The following is a 24,047-nucleotide window of genomic DNA, read 5'->3' on the forward strand; positions in this document are numbered from 1 at the left end:
CAGGTAATCAACTATTTATGTCAATACAATCGATTACCTCAGGACCTTAAAGATGATATTTCTGATTCTTTGTACTCTATTCTTGCAAATAAGTGGCAAATTGTTATTGACAAAGATCAAAAAATTATTGATAATGTATTTATTCAATATTTTCCCGAATTATCTAGATGAATTAGTTGCCTTACTTGATAATTACAAAGGACAATTTATTTCTAAGGCAAGAATATTGAAGTTATTAAATGGGAAAGCTCAATCTGTTGAAGTTGAAACTCATTAGATAGCTCAAAACGTTCAATGGATGCATAAGCATTCAAAGTCTTATAATGATGAGCAAACAGAGCCTGAAGTACGACCGAAGATGGATGAGGAAGAAATAGTGCAAGATGATATTGTCTATCCTATCAAGAAAAAGGATGACACTACTTCCCAATCAGTGATCTTTGTTGATGAAATATAGGATACTATTGATCTATCCACGAATATTATTGAATGAGATAAGCAACCACTGGTTATTACTGTTTCACAGGTTAAAACAGTGGATGTACCGACAACTCAACCAAGTGTGAATATTACATCCCCACCGGTAAAAGATCAACAAGTGAATACACAACAACCACCGGTTTCATAGGCTACTTAGGAGATACCTGCAGAAAAAGTTGAAGAGAAGTCCTTTGAACAGGAAAAGGAGAAAGATCAAGAGAAAACTAAGGAGAAGAAATCTGTTGAAAAAGTAAAGGCATTAGTTAAGCAGCATAATGATGATGATGATGACTCATTAGGCATCAAAGGGCCTATAGATGTAGAAATTATGAGTGCATCGAAACTTATGGAGATTGGAACTGTGATGCAATCCATGGCTCAAAAGAAGAGACTTAAGGAACAAAGGAAGGAAGCAGAAACCATCCAAACTGCTGTAGAAATTTTGTCAAGTCTTATACCAGAGACTGCTATAGGGAATTTGTCAAATCTTATTGGCAAGCTTGGCTAGTTGGTTGCTGATGCCTCTGATCAACTGAAGTCCCTTGAGGAAGCATCTTAGACTATGGCTGAGAAAAACTATAGGAAGAAAAGAGGTGAGAATATAATGAAAGATATTGATATAGGGAAGATTGATTTATCCCTGAACAAAGATCTTTCAAGAAAAGCTATTGAGATAGGAGGCAAAATTCTAGCCTATACATCTAATGTTTTATTTTTCTATACTGATTTAGTTAAGAGGCGACAAGAGACAAAACTGGAACTAGAAAAGATATGTAATGCCTACATACCTTTACAGGATTCGGTCTTAGCTTTTGGAAAATTGGTTGATGATTTGCAAAATCAGTTAGATATGTATGATTTTGAATAGGCAAAGAGACTCCGATCTTTGAAGGAGTTAAAGAACTTATTGAGACCTAAAGTGGACATCTTGCAATGAGCTTATAAGAATGCAGAAGTGGTTTTAGCTACTCCAGTGATAAGTACAGTTGATGCAATGGAAATTTTTTTTGTACAGGTCATGAAAACCATAAAGATTACTGAAACCTTACTAGAAGCATGGGAAAATGATTTTTCTCAAATGAAGCTCACTTTCAGTACTATTTTCTTGAAAATTGAAGTGAACACTCCTTAACACAAACTTTTAAGTTTTTGTGTATATAAACCTTTGATGCAAATTATGCTATATATTTTACTTTTCAATTTGGCATTGTTGTCAAAGGGGGAGTAGAAATATGTGTGTGTTGTGAAATTTTTTTATGTATTGTTAAGGGGAAGTTGAAATATGTGTACAATTTTTGTAAGCACACCTAGTTGTAAAGTTGTAAAATTTTCAAAGTGTTGTCATCAATGCCAAAGGGGGAGATTGTTGGCTTGATGATGATTGTAATGAATGACTTCATGTGTTGTCATTGATGGAACATGTACATACACACATATGTTCACATTGTCATTGTAATCTTAGACAAACTGATATTGTTTCTAAAAGTTACTTGTATTGCAACCGGTATTGGATGTTTAGTTTTTGATGGTTTAGAGAGTGTCAAACTGGTACATGTAGACAACTGGTATATGAAGGAATGACTTGACACCAACTTGGAGATTCGGCGGAGACCATCAAAGAAGCAAATGGAGGACAATCGGTTTACATGTTGAAAGTGGTTAACTCTAACCTGTATCAGTGTTCCAACTGGTATTCATTGATTGTGTGATGAGTTATCACCGATCATGATGAGTTACCCCTAACCGACAAATTTGGCGGTAATTTGTGATGAGTTATGTTAGATTGTTTAGGTACACTGCACCTAGAAAATTGTGATATGATTTCTAAGCCGACATGAAATCTAATGTGTATATAATGACATTATGATGAACTATTTGAGATATGATGTATGTGAAGATAGAAGTGTTAAGTTGTTGAAGGCATTGCAAAATATGTTGGTGATGCAGTTTTGAGTGTGCTGAAGAGGATCTATTCAAGCAAGTTGTGCTACTTCTAGATCACACCACCTGTTATTTTCTAATCACTACAATAGTCAAATTCCCTAATTGAGTAAGCTCTAACAAGACTCATTGTACAAATCCTTTAACAAGGTAATCCATTAGTTTGGATTCAGAAATCCTCTACCGAGGTTACTCCTAACATGGTACTACCTTTAACAGGGTATAGCTCCTAATAGAGCTCTGGGATCTTTAACGGGATTCACTCCTAGCAGAGCACTTTTGTAGACCTTAACCAGTCAGTTACCTATTACTGCATATTGTTAACTTGTGAGTCCCATCTCACTGTGGTTTTTCCCATTTGGGTTTTCTACGTATAAACACTTGTGTTATGGTGGATGTTTTACTTATTGTATGCATAATGTTTAGTAAAGTTGTTAAGTATTTCTACCAGTCAGTGTTTAGAGTCTAGTATTGTTTTTGGTGTCATTGATTCACCCCCCCTCTCAGTGCTTTATAATTCTATCACATTTAACATCCATCTGATAAACCTTGTAGTTTTTATAAGCAGCATAGGCAAGAAATAATCTTATAGTTCCAATCTTAGCTACAGGTGCAAAAGTCTCTTCATAATCAATTCCTTCCTTCTGAGAATATCCTTTACAAACCAATCTAGCCTTATTCTTTATAACTTGACCATCCTCATTCAATTTATTTTTGAAAACCCATTTAGTTCCAATAACACTTTTATTTTTAGGCCGGGGAACCAAGGTCCATGTGTTATTTTTCTCAATCTAACCTAATTCTTCTTCCATAGATTTCAACCAATATTCATCTTTACATGCCTCAATTACTAATACTGGTTCAACTTGTGTAATTAAACATACCTCATTAGTTGCCAGTCTTCTTCTTGTCATCACTCCATTGCTCTTATCCCCAATGATTTAATTTTCTGAATTATTCAATCTCACATACCTAGGAGTCTTCTGACTTTCTATTCCTCTTCCCTATTCTTTAGTTACTGTAGAATTCTCTGATACTGTTGGAGTAATTGGTTCAACTCTCTATTCCAGTAAAGGTGCTACCAGTTTAGATATAATCATTTCCACTGCCGATTCCTTCTCATAAACTCTGATTTGACTTCTGTTTAGCTCATCTACTTTGACATTAGCACTCTCAACAATTCTCTGCAATCTCTTGTTATAACATCTATATGCTTTGCTTTCATTAGAATAACCAACAATATACCTCCATCACATCTAGGATCACATTTCCCAATGATATCATCTCTCCTGATATAACATTTACTACCAATTTTTTTGAAATACTTAACTGTAGGTGTATTGCCAAACCATAATTCATAAGGTGTCTTACCAGTTTCTCCTTTGATATGTACTCTATTGAATGTATAAACCGTTGTACTCACTACTTCTCTCTAGTAGATATGAGGTAGACTAGATTCCATCATAATTGTTTTAGCAACATCCAAAATAGTTTTGTTCTTCCTTTCCACAACTCCATTTTGCTGAGATGTCCGGGGTGCAAAAAATTGTCTTCTTATACCATTTTTGTAACAAAAGTTATTAAACTCACCGGATTTGAATTCTCCACCATGATCTGATCTTAAACATTTAATCTTCAATCTTGTCTCAGTTTCCACTTTAGCCTTACAGATTTTAAACTTTTCAAATGCTTCAGATTTTTCCTTAAGAAAAGTAACCCACATCTTTCTAGAATAATCATCAATTATTAGCATGAAATATCTATCACCATGAAAACTTTTAACTCTAGCAGGGCCACATAAATCGATATGAATAAGATCAAGAACATCATTTGATTTATCTTGTATACTCCTAAAAGATGTTCTAACCTATTTACCCATTTGATATTCTTTACATACCAGATTATAGGGCTTCATAATCTTAGGTATATCCCTAACTACCTTAGTTGAACTGATCTTCACAATGCAGTCAAAATTCACATGACATAGCCTTTTATTCCATAGCCAGCTCTCATCGATCTGTGTAATGAAACATGTCTTCTCATCAAAGTTTAAATGAAATATATTACCTTTTGTCTATGTACTGGTTGTAATCTCCAAACCAGATCTATTAATGATTTTGCATTTTCCATCCTTGAACTGTAATTGAAATCCCTTATCTACCAATTGTCCTACAATCAAAAGATTATGCCTCAAACCTTCAACATAATAAACATTGTCACTATTGTTCTTACCATCTAATGATATTGTAGACATTTAAAAATAATTATTTTAATTATTTTTAATTTCTCGCATAATTAATTAATTAATTATGTTAATTCAAATTCCTCTCAATATTAATTAAATATAATTAATATTGTCACTATAGCATGTGATTGATTTATTAATAAATCAATCCCTTTCTTTATTCTTCTAAAAAATCAAATCCTCACAAATCTTCCTCTTAGCTAATTAATTTCAATTAATTAGTTAACCTACATGATTCCTACAAATCATCTTCTTAATTCATCATTAACCTAATAAATTTTTCTATAAACTCCCTAAACTCACTTAACATTATTCTTCTAATTTTTGATTCCCTCCACTCATTCTCTCTCCTAGTCAAATTCTCCTACAAATATTAATCCCACCTAACATTTCCTCTAATCCCTCTCCTAATGAGTCGTTAATGGTTAATCATCATGATTAGCCACAAAGTCAACTCTTTGTCTTTTTCATCCAGCCACTAGCTTTAAATGCTCTTTTCCTAGGTGAATGTAAGATTTTCGAAATCACACATTCCTCTAGGCATCCCCTCTCCCAAGGAATTTTTAATTCCTTTTTATTCCTCCAATCCCCATGATATCCTTTTTTGGAGAATTTTTAATTCCTCCAATGCATCTTGTGGAGTGTGGAGATACGAAATGCCTTTAAGGCATATTTCTTGGTCTCCACACCCTCTCTTGGAGCTTGTGTGAGCTCACAAGTAAATCTTAGCCCTTCGTCTTGAATTCATCCTAGCCATTCGTTTTCCTCTCCTCTTCCTATAAAATAGGGCTCCATCCCTTCATTCTACACATCTTGAAATCCAGTAAGTTTATGCTGCCCTTTTGAGCCTAGGAAATCATCTTGGCAACTTGATCATAACATCCTTATCATTTTTCAAATCCATTCCATTTGTGCATAACATTGGAGAGCCATCCACATCCAGCAATCAAAAGAGCACATCAAGTGGAGCATTATCAAAGGGCGCCTTCACTTCATCAAGCTCAATCGAAAGGAGAAGGTAAAATAGCAAGGTGAAATGGTCTTTTAATGATATTTTAGCATTCTACATGTTTATTTCGTTATGTTTTGATCATTTGACCTTCAAATCTGTTTTCCCCTCTTCATTTTGGCACGCCCGGTGGGACCCACGTCCCTAAGAACTAATTTTTTTTTAGGTTTTTGTGAGTTGTGAGACACAGGTTCCAGAATAGCGTGACTGCAGAAAAAAAAATCTTTTTTGCAGGTTCCAGAATAGCGGCTCTGTATTTCGGTGCAACGACTTCTTTTCTGTTTCTGTTGCATTTTTTGTTTCTGTTCTTTTTCTGTTTCTATTTTAGTTTTAGCACGATAGCTCTGTGATTAGCACGAGCGTTTTTGTGGGAATTTGAATTCCTGTTATCCGATCGGTTATTTGCTCTGTTATCTGCTCTATTTAATTATAATCTGTATGAAAGTAGGAGAGTATGCTCTTGTCTATATAGACAATAAAAAATCCAGACCTTTCACTTTTCTATTCTGTTTAGCGCGACTGTATGCTTTGACCGTAGAAAAGTGTGAAAATAGGAGAGTATGCTCTTGTCTATCTAGACAATCAGAAATCCGGACCTTTGACACTTTTCTATCTATTTAGTGCTACTGTCTGTTCTGTTAATCTGTCTGAAATTTTTAGGCGCTAACTGTAGTCTGCATTTCTTTTCTTTTTTTTCATTTCCTGTTATCTGCTCTGTTTAAAGATAATCTATCCGACCGCAGGAAAGTGTGAAAGTAGGAGATTATGCTCTTGTCTATCTAGACAATCAGAAATCCGGACCTTTGACATTTTTTATTATTATTATTTTTTTATTCTGTTAAATTTAGGATTTCTGCTCTGTTAAATCTAGGGTCTGCTCTGTTAAATTTAGGGTTTTTTCACCATATCTTCTTTATCTTGACTCCATTTTCCTCCAAACTTCACCAGATTCTCCACATTGCCATTTTCCACATTTCCTTCCTTGGAGGCCTTATCCCAAAAATCCACTTTTTGAAGCTCAAAATCTCATATTTCTCTATTTTTAGGGTTTATCATAACTCCTTTCCCTTTTATCCAATCACCTCCAAATTTTTCTCATATTATCCATCTCCAACTTTTGCTTCTTTGTCCCTCTTGGACAAATTTTCCCAATCCTTCATCTCTCCTCCAAAATCCCCATTTTTTGCTTGCCTATCCCTTGGAAAGTGGCAAAAACCTAGTCAAACCCCATTTACCCATCAAAACTTTCTTCAAATCCACATTTGTCATTAGTAAAAAAAAATTTATTCATGTTTTTCTATTCATTCCCAAAAAATTAAATTTTTTTTTTTTGTCATTTTGTTGTTTTTTGCAGGACGCTTGTTGAAGACTCTATTTTTCCAAATTACTAATCAAGTTGTTTTGCAGGACGCTTTTTGAAGACTCCATTTTTCAGGTTGCCTAGCTGATTCAACCAAATATTGTGCATTTATTTAAATTAGGCACCTAGATATTAATTAAAATGGAATGAACCATTGTTTTATGTGTCTTTAAGAAAAGCGTAAAGGTAGGAAAGTATGCTCTCGTCTTACTAGATGATCAGAAATCCAGACCCTCCAACCTTTTCTTGTTTGATTGTGTGTTTACCTCTAGCGGGCCTACCCTACCAACTTGCTCTTTGAGAAGGTAAGAGGGGAACGACCCAAGTGAGTACACCCGGACCTGAGGTTCCCAACTCACTATAATAAATAGGCCATTGACTACGAAAGGGTTAATGGTTGGGGCTATATGAGAGTTCAATCTCACATTGGGTGCTTAGTAGGATCCTAGAGATCTCAATCATGCTTGCATGACTACTAAGTTCTTGGTGCTTCATTGGGCTATAGGCCTCAATTGCGCTTGCGCAACTTTGAAGGGTAGCTCCTAACGGGAAGACTTACTAAACACCTTGTTCATAGTGGCCAAAAACCTTCTAGTCATTGGTGCAAGAGGTCGGACCTCTGAAGTGACCCATATTCTTACGACCCTTAGTAGAGACACAAAGTTCGCCATGAGGAGTTTTCATGCGAATTGATGCTTGGCTGCCTCGAGAAGTGAGTGCCATGGAGGGGAGCCAGTGGGGTCAAGCATCTAAGTGTCCGCTCTGGGTAAGCGTAGATGGGAAACCAATTGGGATTCAATGACTATTGTCCTTGCCAGCCTTAAGAATGTTGTATATGAGCATGAGTGTCTTTGATATAATATGCATTTGATCACTGTGTTTGCTTTGTTTGATACATACTTGCCAAGAGTAGACTAAAAACACATCACTATCCCCAAACACTTTGCAAAAGCACTTGTCAAGACACAAACAATTGTCCAAGTCATTACCCACACAAAGTCCAAAATTGCGTCAAAACTCTGTCCGTCCTATTTTTCATAAGCCTAAGAGAGAAGCTAAGAGTCCGTCATCTCCATCAACATTCAAGTTTGTCCTTTGAAACACCAGCTATCATCCAAATCAGGGTGGTCGTATTCCTTCATACAACTTGCCATTCGAATCGATCCTTCATGTTCATACCAAAGACAATCTAGTCATCAAATTTCTTCTAAACCATCACTAATATACCTCCTCCATCAATCATCCTCAAATTTCCTAAGTCCTTTCATCACAAATTTCTTAAGTCTTTTCATCACAAATATCGTGTATGGTCGCAACTCGATCCCAAAAGAAAAAGATGGCTGAACAACAATATGGCATGTCAGACATTGGTGTCCTATATGAAGATCCCACACAAGATCATACACAAAGTGGGCAACCTAGCGATCAAGATCAAAGTCAAAATCTTGACATGGTTAACCAAGATGAACTTTGTCCGGAAGTGCAAACTTTCCTAGCAGATTCTTATAACCAAGAGATGATGGAAAATTTTATTAAACACAATCCTACTGCACTTCTAAAAACTCTCCTTGAACATGAAGCTCAACTTTCACCTGAATTTAATAGATCTGCTCTCACCCAACAACCACAAGGAGACCTCGCTCCCACACAAAGGGCTACACCTACTATTCAAACTCAATCAATTGCAGCCCCATCAATCATCCAGGCTCAATCAATGCCACCTGCGATACCTGCCACCGTGGTCTCCATCCCACCTTCTTCCTCCTTACCATCCATACCACTATCAAATCCGATCTCATCCATTCTCCAACAAACTTCTATACCACCTCTTTCTATTCAACTACAAATTTCTATTCCACAAACTTCCCTTCCTCCCAACAATGTCGCAAATTTTATCCGGACCGTATTCAATCCCGTCACAACAGTTGGTAGACCACAACCAACTGTCCCTCAAACCCCAGCGACATCGGTCATCACATCCCATGTTCCCACCTCCTCATCATAACAATATATTGGTGGTGGTGCACCTTCTTTGGTTCATCCAATTCTTGGGGCAAATACAATTCATCAATATCAAAGTCCACAACAAGACCTCATCAAGGAAATTCAAGACATGAAGAATATCATCAAGGACATGAAACAAAGGACTAATAAAAGGAAAACTTACTCGTTCAAAGAGTTTTGCCCTTGTCCTTACGACCCATCTATATTAGTTGCACCATATCTCCCAGGATTTGAGATCCCTAAATTCACCAAGTATGAAGGCAAAGGAGATCCCTGCGACCATGTCTGAGAATTCCATATCTTATGCCAAGAAGTCTCCTATAGTGACCTTTATCTTCACAGACTCTTTCCCAAGAGTCTCATGGGAGACACCTTGGCATGGTTCTCATCTTTACCATGAGGTTCCATTGTCTCTTTTCCAGACTTGGTAGAAAAATTTGTGGCCCACTATGCATACAACATGGGTAATGATGTTTCTATGATGGACTTATGTAATACAAAAGAAAGGCCTAGAGAAACCTTCGCCAATTTCCTACAAAGATGGTGACATCTTATCAAGAAATTCCAGTGGGACATGCCAGAACAACATCAAATTGAACTATTCCAAAAGAATTTGGTGCCTGAACTTTCAAGACCCTTAATATCCCAATACATCAAATCCTTCCAAAAATTGACCGATAAGGGCCTCGCCCTCGAACATGTCTTGTTGGAAGAAGGAACTTTGAAACATTACCAGAAGTCGACACAAAGTTCTTCCTCTTATCATAACGACAAGCCAAAATTCTGGTCCAAAAACAAAAATATGGTCAATGATGGTATAATTGATGCAAAGCGGGTCCAAACTGTGGCCGCTCCCCCAAAATCCACCACCAACAATCATCAATTCAACAACCAAAATCAATCCCAAAAACCTTACAACAATGTCTCAATCCAGGGACGACCACCCCAATCGAATAACAGGACTCCAAGAGATTTCACTCCTCTGGCTGAGCCTATTGGAATGGTGTTTCAAAAATTTGTCCAAGCAGGTATAGTGGTTTTTCTAATTACTCGCCCGTTTGACCCCAATCAACCTAAACCAAGATGGTATAATGAAAATGAGTATTGTGAATACCATCGTATCAAGGGACATGATACATGAAAGTGTATGAAACTGAAGATCTACATACAAGATCTAATTGATAGAGGTGAGATTGAGATAGCAAATACAAAACCTAGTAATAACAATAAAAAACTCAAAATGTACCAGGAACCCTTCTCGAAGCATGATAAAGGAAAAGGCTCATCATCTAACGCAATGGGTTATGACTACGCTAATCACGTAACTGGTTTTGATTTTTTGGTAGGTCGCATTGAACTTGCAGATAATAATGTCAATGTCATAACCATCCAAGGAGTTAATCCTCCTTCTTCCCAAAGCAGACCAAATCCTGCTCGGATAGTCATTCAAGGCGCCACGCCTTCCATCTCCCATTTCTAGAATGACTACAATGCAACTACACGCTGAGGAAGAGTCACCATCCAAGGAGTTCCTCCCCCACCAAACCCCCCACCCATGTCTTCCACCCGCCGATATGACCTCCTTGATCAACTTGGGAAGACACTCGCGCAGATCTCCATTTTGGAACTTCTCAAGACCTCCCCGGTCCATAAAGAAATTTTGGAACAAGCCCTTCTCCAATCACACGTTCCAGGTAACATCAACGCCACTCAATTCCAATCCCTCATTGGAAACCTTGCTGCCCAGCAACACATTGTATTTAACTTCAAAGATGCTCCCGCAGATGAAGACCATAACAAACCTTTACACATCGAAGCTCTTATCCACAAGCACAAGGTCAAACATATCCTGATAGATGGTGGATCCGGGCTTAATTTGTGTACATACAAATTAATTAAACAATTGAGACTTTCTGAGGATCTGATAGACACATCAGGAAGGATCACAATAAAGGCATATGATGCTGTAGAAAGAATTTCAAAGGGCGTGGTCACCTTACCTCTTCAAGTGGGCCCCATTACAATCGAAACCCCTTGCCAAGTACTAGATCTTGAGCTCCCCTACAACAATCTCCTCGGGAGGCCATGGATTCATTCCTTGCAGGCCATACCCTCCACCTATCACCAATGCATCAAATTCCCCTATAATGGAAGAGAGATCACTATCAAAGGTGATCCCCAACCTTTTCAATATTGCAAACTATTAGAGGGGAAGATCTGTATCATTGCCCACTAAATAGACTCTCACCAACGCCTCCATCTGATACATCAAATGTTGCCTCCACATCATCCCAACCAGATAATCAAATCAAGATCTTGGACAATGGCTGTGGAGAATACAAATTGGAGGATGTCTTATTAATAGGCAACCTCCCTCTCTCTCCTAAGTCATTTGGAAAACCAAAAGAGATAAAAAAGGATCCAAAACTAGTAATGCAATGCCAAAACACCACCTTCCAGCAATGGGGCCCATTTGATAATGAGAGCCTCGAAGCAGATATCTCTTCATGGCTATACCAGGAAGAAGATGAAGATCCAACAAGAATATCCAAAGAAATGTACCCAAAAGCATCTGCCATAGTTGAAAAAATGGGTTACAAAGGACACGGTTTGGGACAGAGGAGAAAGGAAGAAAAACACCCATAAATCCTATCTCCTACATATACAACAGAGGCTTGGGGTACACCCTGGTGCCTAAGATTACTATCGCTGGTGCCCCTTCTAGTCCTTCTTCGGATATCGAAAGCACTGACAAAGAGAAATTCCACGAAATGCCTTATGAATATGAGAAAGATATCTTCTTGGATGCTTACATCAATACCATCACCCTCGTAACCCCTCCCACTTCACATGAGCTACATCTTGTCCATCCGGAACTCATTGATTGAGGCCAACGAGACAAACCCACTTTAGATATCTGCACCAATGCTAATGCTCTCATTGCTCTCCTAACAGCGCAAAATATGGAAGATTGTAGCAGAATCGAGGGTATTCAACTACACGAAAAGGTATACTTTGGTAGTCAGGTCAATTCCCTTAGCCACAAAAAAGATAATAAAAGAAAAAGATATGATTCCCTAGGTGAAAACCTCCCTGAGGCGCCTTTGGATGAACAAGAAACAAAAACAAAGGGCGTATCTAAAAGTGAAAACCTGGAAAAGGCACTTGACGATGAGCGATTTGACCTCCCTACCATTAGTTACCTTCCACAGGACAAATCAAATTTGTTGGTAGAAGAAATAGACAACATCAACATGGGCACTGAGGTCATTCCAAAAAATGTGCTCATTGCCAAATCCCTCACAGAAATCAAGAAACAAGACTTCATCAACTTCCTGACAGAGGTAAAAATCAATTTTGCATGGTCCTATTCCGATATGTCAGGGTTGGACCCTACTTTGGTGGTTCACAATCTCGCCATCTGCCCAGATGCAAAACCTGTAAAACAAAAATTGCGCAAAATGCACCCACATATTGCACTCCTGGTCAAGGTGGAACTCCAAAAGTTGTTAGATGTAGAATTTGTCAAACTAATAGATTATGCTGAATGGGTTTCCAACATTGTACCTGTTGGCAAACTTGCTGGGGGCATCCGCATCTGCACAGATTTCCGAGATCTAAATATAGCTTGTCCTAAAGATGATTTCCCGCTCCCCAATATAGACATGATTGTGGACCTTACAACAAGACATGAAATGTTATCGCTAATGGATGGGTTTTCTAGATACAACCAAATCAGGATAGCAGATGAGGATCAACATAAAACTGCATTCACAACACCATGGGGCACCTTTTGTTACCGGGTCATGCCTTTTGGCCTTAAAAATGCTGGAGCTACGTATCAACGGGCAATGACAACAATTTTTCATGACCTCTTGCACAAAATTATGGAGGACTACGTGGATGATCTACTAGGAAAATCCAAGACAAGACAAGAACACATCCCCATTCTAAAATAGATCTTCGAAAGATTGGAAAAATACAAGCTGTGCCTAAATCCCAAAAAGTGTGTGTTTGGTGTCACATCGAGAAAACTACTAGGATTCATTGTTTCTCGTAGAGGCATCGAGGTTGATCCCGCAAAGGTAAAAGCTATTATGGAAATGCCTCCGCCAAAAACTCTCAGACAACTACGCAGTCTCCAGGGAAAACTCCAGTCTGTCAGGCATTTCATTTCACAGCTAGCAGACAAGTGCCATCCATTTGCACACCTGTTGCGTAAAGACACAAAATTTAAATGGGATTGCCTATGTCAAAAGGCCTTTGAGAAATTAAAAGAATATCTAGCATCACCTCCCGTATTGATGCCTCCTACTCCTGGAAAACCCCTTATTTTGTATATATATGCTACTGTATTGGCATTGGGGGCATTATTGGTGCAAAGAGATGATCAAGGGAAGGAACACGCCATTTACTACATCAGTCAGACGTTGGTAGGCTATGAACTCAATTACACCCCCATTGAAAGAGCATGTTTGGCATTAGTGTTCAGCACACAGAAACTACGACACTATATGCTAAATAATAAGACAAAATTAATTGCTAAAATTGATCCACTTAAATATCTCTTGTCCAAAGCTGCTCTCACTGGCAGAACCGCCAAATGGGTCATGCTCTTAAGCGAGTTTGACATTGAATATATGGACAAAAAGGAAATCAAGGGACAAGTCATTACAGATCAGTTGGTTGAAGCTCCACTTCCAGGTGACCATCCTCTTCTCACAGAATTACCAGATGAGTTCATTATGACTGTTACCACATCCTCCACATGGAAATTGATTTTGATGGCTCCTACACTCAAAATGGATCGGGGGCAGGAATATTATTGGTCACACCTCAAGGAGATGGCATCCCCAAATCATACAAGATAGCCTTTGCATGTACCAATAACATAGCAGAATACGAGGCCCTCATCACAGGTTTACGCTTGGCTATCCATTGGAAAATAAAGGAATTACAAGTCTGGCGATTCCCAACTCATCATAAAACAAGTCAATGATGAATACCAGACAAAAGATGATAAACTCCTTCCCTACCGTACCATGGTTGAAGATCTTAAGCAACATTTCAAGGCAATCAAGTTTGACCAAATCCCACGAACAAACAACAGGGCTGCAGATGCAATGGCCACCATTGGCTCCCTCCTTCAAATGCCAGCACATAGTCAGAAGTGTGAGTTCTTGGTCGAGCAATTGTTTATACCAGCATATGACCTACCAGAGTCTGAAATGGTGTGTGTTCTCATTGGTCCCGAGTCCCCTTGATACCAAGAAACCTTCGCTTTCCTCAAAGACCACACCATTCCCCCACACCTCACCAAAACCCAACAGCAAACCTTCATCCGCCAATGTGCCTGTTACACCATCCTTGCAGACACCTTGTTCAGAAGGAATTTTGATGGTTCCCTCCTAAGGTGTTTAGATAAACAAGAAGAAGAATGGGCATTACGCGAAGTACATGAGGGTATCTGTGGGGCACACTCAAGTGGACTCACATTGGCTAAAAAGTTTTTGAGAACACGATACTATTGGCCTAAAATGGAAGAAGATGCATACAATGTGAAGAAATGCATCCCTTGCCAGTAGCATGGCGACAAGATTCATGCACTGCCACAAGAATTGCAGCCATTCATTACACCATGGCCCTTCTTGCAGTGGGGGCTCAATCTCATTGGGAAAATCCACCCTTCATCTTCCAACGGACATAAATTCATTATCACCACCACTGAATACTTCACCAAGTGGGTAGAGGCTATCCTTCTTACTCTCACCACCGACAAGAAAATATCCAAATTCATCCTGCACTACCTAATCTGTCGGTATGGCATCCCAAAAGTTATCATCACAGATAATGGTAAACAATTTAAGAACCAGGATGTCAAAGAACTCTACCAAAAATTCAACATCCAACACTGCTTCTCCACTCCATATTACCCCCAAGGCAATGGCTAAGCCGAGGCTTCTAATAAAACCTTAATAAAAATCCTCAAAAAGATAATCAATGAAGCAGGTCGTGATTGGCACCTCCAAATCCATCTTGCATTGTGGGCCTACCACACCTCCATCCGCACCCCCACAGGTGCCACTCCTTATTCCCTAGTATTTGGTTTTGAAGCCATCCTTCCCCTTGAGATCGAGATCCCCTCTCTAAGGGTATCACTGCAAAACATCGTACCAGAGGAAGAATACAGAATTGCCCGCTTACAAGAGCTAGAATTGTTAGATGAAAGGCGCCTCAAGGCCTTGAATCATCTCCGGGTATATCAAAACCATCTGTGCATGAGTTATCATAAAAAATTTAGAAGCCAAGAATTCCAAGTTGGTGATCTTGTCCTCATGGAAAATCAAAAAAATCTACAAGAAAGAGAAAAGAAAGGCAAGTTCGAGCCTAATTGGCTTGGACCATATTTAATTGCAGCGAAATATGGATCAGGAGCTTATCAGTTGGCTACTCCTAAAGGCGATCCTTTGGATGATCCAATGAATATCATGCACCTCAAAAGATTTTATGCTTAGTCCTCAGAAAGTCTTAAATTGTCAAAAAAAAAAATTAAGAAAAATAAAAAAAAATAAAAAATGAGAAAAAGATCCTGAAAAAATCGTCCCTTTGATGAAAAATTGGCAAATAGGCACCTTATGACACAAAAAAATTAAAAAATTAGAAAAAGAAAGAAAAAACAATTCATCCATTAGTGAAAACCACTGGGTGGCGCTATGGATAAGTACCTTGGTGAAAACCTCTGTGCAGACGCCAAGGTAAATAACTGGATCCACTGTCTATCATGTCGATACTACAAATCATCTGCCATAGAGCCCACCCACGCGCAACATTCCTTCTTTTCCACCTCCCAATAAAACATGTGTATGATGATGAAGTCTTTGCCTGAGTCATGAACAAGGAATGTCCCATTGAAACTGAGATTTTATGCCTCTGTTTGTAAGCTTCAAGAAGTCTTGAGAAACAATCCCAAGTCCATCTTAGTTCTACTCTTGGTAAGAGGTATCATGTGGTCGCAAGGAAGAGACTTGTTAGATTTTGTTAGATCTTTTCATATAGGCTTGCATCTTTTGCCCTACGACTGCCACTATTTACGACTGCATGGGTTCTTCCATATCCAGGTACGTTATGATAGGTGCATACTGGGGCATATTTCATATTATGGCATGTTTTGGATCCTTCTTGTATAAATCAGTGACTTGGTACTAGTGTTTATCAACACTTACCTTCTCGTGTACAAGAGGTATCGGTGTGTTTGAGGGTTTCCTTGCAGGAACCCACAACTCTGTATTAATGTTTCTTAACACTTGCATTGTTGTGTGCAAGAAATTCCCGTTTGTCTACAGAGTCAGTCCACGCCTTGTATTTCTCATGGCATCTTGATTCCTATAATCAATGGTGCAAGTCACTCAGGGAAACATCAAACTAGGTTGGCTCTCCACATTTGTTGTGCACAGAATCTCACCATCATTCCATCAAATCCTAAACTCAATAATCCCATGGAGTTCTCAATTGCCTCCATTTTCCTCCGCGGTCTCACATCTCGTATTCTTCTTTCCAAATACCTCACGACTGCTTCATATTTGTTCCTCATCTATCCCTTCCACCTTAATTTTTCTTCCTCTATTTTTTTTCCTCACATAATCAATTTCGATTTTGATTCATGTCTTATACAAGATGTATCCTTCCTGAAACTAGACACTCTGATCATGTCTTATACAGGATGAATCCTTCCTGAAACCAGACATTGTGATCAATCATGTCTTATACAGGATGAATCCTTCCTGAAACCAGACGTTGTGATCTGATCATGTCTTATACAGGATGGATCCTTCCTAAAACCAGACGTTGTGATTTGATCATGTCTTATACAAGATGAATCCTTCCTGAAACTAGATGTTGTGATCTGATCATGTCTTATACAAGATGAATCCTTCCTGAAACCAGACATTGTGATCAGTCATGTCTTATACAGGATCTATCCTTCCTGAAACCAGACACTCCGATCATGTCTTATACAAGATGTATCCTTCCTGAAACCAAACACTCTGATCATGTCTTATACAGGATGAATCCTTCCTGAAACCAGATATTGTGATCAATCATGTCTTATACAGGATGAATCCTTCTTGAAACCAGATATTGTGATCAATCATGTCTTATACAGGATGAATCCTTCCTGAAACCAGACACTTTGATCATCTTTGTCTTATACAGGATGAATTCTTCTTGAAACCAGACTGAATCTAGATCTTATCAATCGAATCAAATCAAATCTATTGGGATATCAATTTCACAAAAACTCCAAAGATCAAATACCTCAATTGATCTCCCAAGGGGGCATCACCATAATCTATCAATCAAGAGCCAGGGCATCCTATCAAACCAATATCAACATCAAAACAAGATTATTCTTTGAATCAATGTGTCATTACACTTCGCTTCAAAGAGGGGCAAAATGTAGACACTTAAAAATAATTATTTTAATTATTTTTAATTCTTCGCATAATTAATTAATTAATTATGTTAATTCAAATTCCTCTCAATATTAATTAAATATAATTAATATTGTCACTATAGCATAAGATTGATTTATTTAATAAATCAATCCCTTTCTTTATTCTTCTAAAAAATCAAATCTTCACAAATCTTCCTCTTAGCTAATTAATTTCAATTAATTAGTTAACCTACATGATTCTTATAAATCATCTTCTTAATTCATCATTAACCTAATAAATTCTTCTAGAAACTCCCTAAACTCACTTAACATTATTCTTCTAATTTTTTATTCCCTCCACTCATTCTCTCTCCTAGTCAAATTCTCCTACAAATATTAATCCCACCTAACATTTCCTCTAATCCCTCTCCTAATGAGTCGTTAATGGTTAATCATCATGATTAGCCACAAAGCAACTCTTTGTCTTTTTCATCCAGCCACTAGCTTTAAATGCTCTTTTCCTAGGTGAATGTAAGATTTTCGAAATCACACATTCATCTAGGCATCCCCTCTCCCAAGGAATTTTTAATTCCTTTTTATTCCTTCAAGCCCCATGATATCCTTTTTTGGAAAATTTTTAATTCCTCCAATGCATCTTGTGGAGTGTGGAGATACGAAATGCCTTTAAGGCATATTTCTTGGTCTCCACACCCTCTCTTGGAGTTTGTGTGAGCTCACAAGTAAATCTTAGCCCTTCATCTCGAATTCATCCTAGCCATCCGTTTTCCTCTCCTCTTCCTATAAAATGGGGCTCCATCCCTTCATTCTACACATCTTGAAATCCAATAAGTTTATGCTGCCCTTTTGAGCCTAGAAAATCATCTTGGCAACTTGATCATCTCATCCTTATCATTTTTCAAATCCATTCCATTTGTGCACAACATTGGAGAGCCATCCACATCCAGCAATCAAAAGAGCACATCAAGTGGAGCATTATCAAGAGGTGCCTTCACTTCATCAAGCTCAATCCGAAGGAGAAGGTAAAATAGCAAGGTGAAATGATCTTTTAATGATATTTTAGCATTCTGCATGTTTATTTTGTTATGTTTTGATCATTTGACCTTCAAATCTATTTTCCCCTCTTCAGATATAGTTCATTTTCCTTTGATCATACATGCTTTGTCATCTCCAAATATAACTAGACCACCATCAAATTCTTGCAAAGACATAAAGTTCCCTTTATCTTCAGTGAACAACCACTGTCAATTACCCATTCGTCCTTGTCTTCAATTTTAGCAACAAGTGCCTTCTCTTCCAGTGTTGGATCATCTTCCTTGATATCCAGGAACACCCATTCCTTCCCATTGTCAGATCCACTAGCAGAGTCTTCTGTCTGTTTATCATCAAAATCAATAATGCCTTCCTCATCTGCTATGTAGCATGATTTGTCTCTGTTTTTCTTGAACTTATACTTGTTTTGATATCCAGGGTTAGGCTTAAATGATCTTCTAGCTCTTTCTTCAAATATTGAATTTCTTTTAGGACATCAAGATGCAAAATGACCAATCTTATTACATGCAAAACATTTAAAAGGTGTTTTTCCTTCATACTTACTTCCTACTAGTCCTTCATACTTAATTCCTTCATGCTTATCGGTTGCAAATGTAGATACATGAAAAGTAGGTTCAGTCTTCACAGCTCTAGAAGGTCCAAATTTTTCAAGTTCAAAAGCAGATAGTTTCCCAACCAAAGTATCTCTGTTGACAAATGTATTAGCTAATTTTCTCAACTCATTTATAGTAGTAGCCTTCATTTTTTAAGCTGGTGGTAGGGCTCTCAAGACTTTAGAAACAATTTCATCTTCGCTCAGAGTTCCACCACAACATTGAATTCCCATAACAATCTCATTTACTCTATCCATGATTGCAGTAATCCTTTCATCTTCTTTTGTCTTCAAGTTTTCATATCTCACCCGATAACCATCAAGTTTAACAATATTGACTGTAGGGTCACCTTCATTAAGAGTCTCTAATTTATCCCATATAACCTTTCCAGATGATTTGTCAGTTAATCCCATTATTTGTTGATCAGAAAGTGCACACAAGGGGGCTTCTCTTTCTCTACAATCATTCTTAAGCTCCTTGTCCAAGTTTGCCAGAGGAGGATTGCCAGATCGCAGATTATAGGGTATAACACCATTCTGCGTGATCTCCCAAATCTCCTTGCCAAGACATCTCAGATGAGTCTCCATCCAAATCTTCCATACTGTGTAATTTGTTCCATCAAGCCTCAGAATATCCCTCCGAAAGATAGCTCCAGAAGAACTAGATGAACTTGAACTGTTAGTCGCCATAGGATCTTCCTCAAGCGATTAGGCTTTTTGTAGAGAGGACCACTGCTCTAATACCAATTGTTAGACAGTTCAAATAACCGAAAGACAACTGGGAGGGGGGGTGGTGAATCAGTTGTCACAGATTACCAGAACCATTAGAAATTTAAACTTTAATACCAAAACCCAAAACATTAATATCAAAATAGAAGATAAACCAATTAAGTATAAATAATAATGACATAATAAATACCATCCACATGACACAAATATTTGTACGTGGAAAACCCTGTAAAGGGAAAAACCACAATGGGAAGCCTACTCACAGTCAGATAATACTTCTACAGTAAGTATGTGAATTACAATTGAGGAGCCTGCACTTTTAGGAAGGCCAACAACCTAGAGCACACTGATTATCATAAAAGGAGTCTTACTGACTACATAGAGATCCAAAATACAATCCGGAGAAGTGTTGAACTTCAAAAGATAACATCTCCTATGCTTGAGTACAGTTTTAGTTAAGCTCAATACCAGAGGACTAAATCCTCTTACATAAATCCAATTCGATCTCCAATGATTGACCAAATCCTCTACCTAAATGATATTACATTATTCACACATTACATTCCTTGACCATGACCTCTAATAGTAATCATCATGATCTATTATGAGATATTACATCTATATATATATATATATATATATATATATATATATATATATATATATATATATATATATATATATATATATATATATATATATATATAAACCCTCGACCAAAAACAATCAGGTCGGCCACCAGACAATAAACCAATGACATAATTACAAACCATGTCGGCCTAAGGCCAAATAAATAATATCAACACATAAGACATCCCAGAAATACATCAATAGGTCCTATCCACACGTTTTGTTAATGCCGGTCCATAACCTAGATCAACCGGGAGCCAGTATAGGTCCACACACTTCAACAATGATCTCCATCCACCAAGTCTTGATCATGATCACCAACAACGTCCTGAAACTCCACCAGAAGCTGCACCAACACCACTTATGCAATTCATCAAAGACCTCCACCAAAAGCTCTGTCGGTGAAACCCTCGCTGGAACCAAAAACCAAGCTTCTAGGCAAGCATGATAGCATCCAATCATCAGAACAAAACCAATTATCCAAATATGAGCATAAGTATCATGAACAAGACAATTTCATCACCAAACTATACCGAAACCTATCGAATTGAATGCCAGATCCAAGTTAACCATAAACCACTTAACCTACCAGGAGCAAAAGGGTGTCAATAAAGCATCCAACCAACTAGTGTTGGCATCAATGACAAAACATCAATGCAACACATAATCAATTATACCAAATGACCAACAATAGCTTGTACTATTCTAACTGATCAAAGATCTTTTTTTAGTATTTCCAAATGTTCTTCTCTATTGTATGATTTTGCAAATATGTCAATCACATAGTCTTCCATGAATGTATGCATCGTGTCATGGAATATCATTGTCATGACTCTTTGATATGTAGCACTTGCATTCTTTAGTCCAAATGGCATGACGTTCCAATAGAGAGTGCCCCGTGGACATGTGAAAGTTGTCTTTTCTTGATTTTCAGGAGCTATTTTATTCTGTTTGTATCCTGAGAAACCATCCATTAGAGAAAACATGGAGTGTCCAATAGTTAAATCCATAATGATGTCAATATTAGGCAAAGGAAATTCATCCTTTAGACATGCATTATTGAGATCTCTGAAGTTTGTGCATACTCTGATACTTTTATCTGGTTTAGAAATATGAACTATGTTTGATACCCATTGAGGATATGCTATAGGTCTGATGAATCCTACATTCAGTAATTTCTTTAGTTCTGATTTGACAAGAAGAGTGATATGATGATGCATCTTCATTAATTTCTATTTAAGTGGTTTGGCTCTTGGACTGACATTTAAGTGATGCATAATAAGATCTGGATCCAACCCTGGCATGTTTGCATATGACCAAGCAAAATTGATTTACCGTCGTTTGAAGAATTCCATATATTGTTGCATTTCTTATTGTAATAGAGAAGTTCCTTGATGTAGAATCTTTGGTTGCTCTATTGTCCCAATGTTAACTACCTCTGTTGGTTCGATCAATATGGATGACCTTTCTTGATAGTATTTAGGTAATGTGTCAAATCTCCCATCTTCCGACGCCTCGAGGAGGTTTTCACCATTAGATGCATCCTTTCTTTTTACTTTTCTCTGTCTAATGTTGCCAATAAATGGTTTTTAGCATTAGACCTGATATTTTTTTCTTTATTTTCACTTTTGCAACTGAGAGATTTGGCACCCACTTGACTAGAATATACGTTGTTGAAATCCTTTGTGAAAGTTGTTACAGGTTCGATTGCATTAAGATATAAGGATGTGGCATGGTCATTAGGAAAGGTATCAATGGCAACATGTCTTTCATTTTCCCGGTCAATAAGTTCAGGATGGATTAGAGGTAAGGGGTCCTCAGGTTGAGATGCTTCGAAGGTATTAAGCATCATGATAGAGATGTCATAGTTTTGATATGTATTTCAATGTCTAGAATGATACTCTTGTCAAAATGACCTCTCGCAAGTAGCTCCTGATCGTCCTTGATTAAGTCCAATTCAACCGAATGTGATTCTAATTCAAGTGGGCTAGTTCCTAACATTTTCTTGCATACGCATGAACTACATAGACACCTACATCTTCCTCAAAGCAAGTTTCATCCACTAATTGTTCAAAATGATAGGAATCCCATTCTCATTCATTAGAATCTGTCTCACTTGCAACTTGCAATCTGCAAATTTGTTCATATAGCATTTGAGTTGTTTCTTTTATTTTTCTTGTTATATCTTTTCTTTTGTAGTATTTAGCTTCCTCTGGGCTGATATTGAGTTCTGTCAACCTTTCTATCAGCTCTCCTTGATTTGTACCAGCTTCTTGTTTATTTTGATTAGGAGTTAACATTTTTTGGGAGATCCCTTTAGTTTATTTTTCCTGTTGATTAGAAGATTTCTTCTTTTGCCATTTCATGTTTGTTTGTTCTTGTTGTTTGGCAGATGTTTCTTCCCTTTCAATTGCAAGTTGTTCTTGTCTATTTTCACGTTCATCTTCTTGTTGGCTAGAAGATATGTCCTCTTGTAGAGTAAGTTGTCCATACCCTAAGCCTGATTTGTCTAGAGTCTGCTAAGTATGAGGTTGTATAGGTTCTGAGATACCTTCTTTTCTTTTTCCTATAGGACCCATTCCAGTGTATCCCATTTTCTGAAGAATGCTAAATCCTTTTCTATATTTTTCTGTAGGTATTCTAACATTATTGATCTTTTGTTGGACTTCCTCATCCTTATATAGCCATTGTAGCACATCTTTGTCTTTTGTTTCCTCTGATAAGGTCCCAACACTAACAAATGCTCCATCAAATATTGGAAGATGTTTCACAATTGGTTGTTTTTTAGAGTTTGATGGTTTTCTATAGGATTTAAGAGAAAGGGGTAATTGTGATAGTGGATATTCTCTGTTCCCTTGATCTCTTAGCTGCATTTGTTTTTCCATACTTGACAAAATTGAGGCAAATGATTTTTCCTTGGATTCTGTGTTTGAAGATGATGCCTCCCTATTATGAGGAACAATGACCTCTTGAGCTGGTTTTAGATTACTACAAAACTGAAATGAATTTGAATCTGTTGAGATCGTGATTTCCTTCCCATTGTAGGGAAATTTCAGGCATTGATGATATGTTGATGGAATAGCTTGTATGTCATGTATCCAGGGTCTTCTTAAGAGTACATTGTATGATAAATCCAAGTTCAGAACTTGGCATGCCGTGTCTTTCTATAAAAGTCCCACTCTGATGGGGAATACCACAATTCCTTTAGAGGAGCACTCTTCTTCATCATATGCTTTGATTGTGATCTTTTTTTGGGGATTAACTACATCTTCAAAATAACCTAGAGCACAAAGAAGATTCAATGAGAAAATGTTTAATCCATCTCCCCCACATATTAGGACACATTTAACGTGCATCTTGTGAATGAGGACTTCAATATGCAAGGGAGTGTTATGGGGATGTTACAAGGACATGTTGTCTTCTTCGGTGAATGATAAGTAGTGAGGGGTTGTGAGGTGTCCCACCATGGTTTGGAATTGATCTACATCAAGATCTTTGGATACTCTCATATGTACTAATGCTCTTTCAAGAATTTATTTGTGTGCAGGTGAA

Source organism: Cryptomeria japonica, chromosome 4, assembly GCF_030272615.1.
Source record: "Cryptomeria japonica chromosome 4, Sugi_1.0, whole genome shotgun sequence".
In the NCBI taxonomy this organism is placed as follows: Eukaryota; Viridiplantae; Streptophyta; class Pinopsida; order Cupressales; family Cupressaceae; genus Cryptomeria; species Cryptomeria japonica.